The following is a 2,508-nucleotide window of genomic DNA, read 5'->3' on the forward strand; positions in this document are numbered from 1 at the left end:
TTTAGCCCTGTTGTGAAGCCGGTCACTATTCGGTTAGTGATTTCCATTGCTATTTCCAACAAATGGCCCCTTCATCAATTAGACATCCAAAATGCCTTCCTTCATGGCACTCTCAAAGAGGAAGTTTACATGACCCAACCCCCTGGCTTTACAAATATTCAGTCACCAGGCTATGTTTGCAAGTTACATAAATCTCTATACGGCCTTAAGCAAGCCCCAAGGGCCTGGTTTGATAGACTCAGCTCCTTCCTTCTTGAATCTGGTTTTTGTGGTTCAAAAACTGACACGTCTTTATTTATCTATAACAATAATGGGGTTACAATATTCATTCTTATCTATGTTGATGATATAATCATAACTGGTAGTGATACTCCCACTGTCTCTACATTTGTTCAAAAATTGGGTACTGTGTTTGCCATCAAAGATTTGGGAAATTTGCACTATTTTCTTAGCATTAAAGTTACCCCTGTTACTAATGGTCTTCTTCTATCACAGGAACAATATATTTTAGATCTCCTCTCAAAAACTAACATGACAGGTTGCAAACCAGTATCCACTCCGCTATCACCCTCTCAGAAGCTAACGAAGACATCTGGACCACTTATGGATGACCCCACACTTTATCGCAACATCGTGGGTGCTCTCCAATATGCTACTCTTACCAGACCAGATATCACCTCTGCAGTCAACAAAGTGTGTCAATTCATGCATCAACCAACCATAGATCACTAGGCTACCGTCAAGCGTATACTTCGGTATCTCAAACACACTGCATCACATGGGATACTCTTCCAACCACAACAATCTATGCAGCTTTCTGCATACTCAGATGCTGATTGGGTTGGTTGTCCAGATGATAGAAAGTCTACTGGAGGATATGCAATCTTTCATGGTACAAACCTAATCTCATGGAGTTCTCGCAAACAAGCTACAGTAGCCCGTTCAAGCACAAAAGCAGAATATAGGGCTCTTGCAAATACTGCCGCTGAGCTTACCTGGCTACAGTTGCTTATTAAAGAACTTGGTTTATACATGAAAACTGCGTCGATTCTATGGTGTGACAATGTCGGCGCGACCTATCTCACAGCAAATCCTGTCTTCCATGCCCGAACCAAGCATGTTGAAATAGACTTTCATTTTGTCCGTGATAAGGTGTCTAAAGGCGATCTCGATGTAAGGTTCATTTCAACTTAGAATCAAACTGCAGATATTTTCACAAAAGCATTGTCTCAGCCACGTTTTTCATCCTTAGCTAGCAAGCTCAAGGTGCTTTCAGCCCCGTTGAACTTGAGGGGGCGTATAGAAGGAAGCATTGATTTGAATTCTTTCAAATCCCATCCAACAGCTCAAATCGTTTTCTACAAGTATGGAAGGCCAACACAATTGATTGACAAGGATTTCAAGGATCTCAATCATCCAGCAAATATCTTGGAATTCAGAGAAGGAAAGTTTTTAAATAAAAATATTGTTGAGAGAGCAAATGGATTCCTAAAAGATAAGAGTCAATCTCAATTCAAATTATTCCCTTGTAAAGAACAGACAGATCCCTTGATTGATTCAACCATCTCCTATAAAGATCATGGTTGTAACCGTATGAAAATATGGTGGAAGCTTTAAGCATTGTGGATGTAGGTTCAACAAGAACCGAACCACAATAATCTCTGTGTCTCTCTTTCTCTCTTCTTCTCTCACTCTCAGACTCTTTCTTTCATAAAAGACAAGTTTATATTGGAACCTTTATCTGTTCCATTTCCTGGGCAGGTCTATTTCGCCAAGTTCCTCTAATCGAAGGGGCAAAAATGACCCTCCAACCCATACCCGAATACACTGCCCGGATGAGGTCCATCCCCTCTATTATAGGAACGTAGGAAAATAAAGCGAATAGGAAATGGAACAAATAAAAATACTTTATTATTGATAGAAAAGTCAAACTTTTTGTGGTAGGATTGATTCACAATAGATATTATCTATAATTATGTTCACTAGACCAAGGTGATCACTTGGTCAATGAAGTGATATCTTCCAACTCCCCATAATTGAGAATCAATGATCACACAGAGACACACACGGCTACTCACACGTGGGTTAGTTGTGATTGTACCAAGGTAGCAGTACTGATGCTCATTTGAGTATATCAACATCTCCTACAGGGCTGGCAAGAGACCATCAAGATATAATCCTCTAGCTACTTTCCTTCATTCACAAGAAATGGATGTATGTGTCGAATCCTAGTTTCATTACGCAGGGTCATGGAGAGGCTGTGGACAGTTGAGATGGGTCCGGTGGCGGCAGAAGAGGACAAGTAAGATGAAGAGGGAGTTTATATGTCAAAAAATACAGGTGGGTGAAGGGTGGGACTGTTTTCCGTAGTTTTGTAATACCCATCTTTATTTTGAGTAATTTGATTGAACGAAAGATTGAATAGATAATATGATAAAATAAAACCCATTTTTATTTATATTTTTCAAAATTTCCCTAAAGTTTTTAGCACATGATTAATCCTCTCCA

This window comes from Telopea speciosissima, chromosome 10 (assembly GCF_018873765.1).
Source record: "Telopea speciosissima isolate NSW1024214 ecotype Mountain lineage chromosome 10, Tspe_v1, whole genome shotgun sequence".
Lineage (NCBI taxonomy): Eukaryota > Viridiplantae > Streptophyta > Magnoliopsida > Proteales > Proteaceae > Telopea > Telopea speciosissima.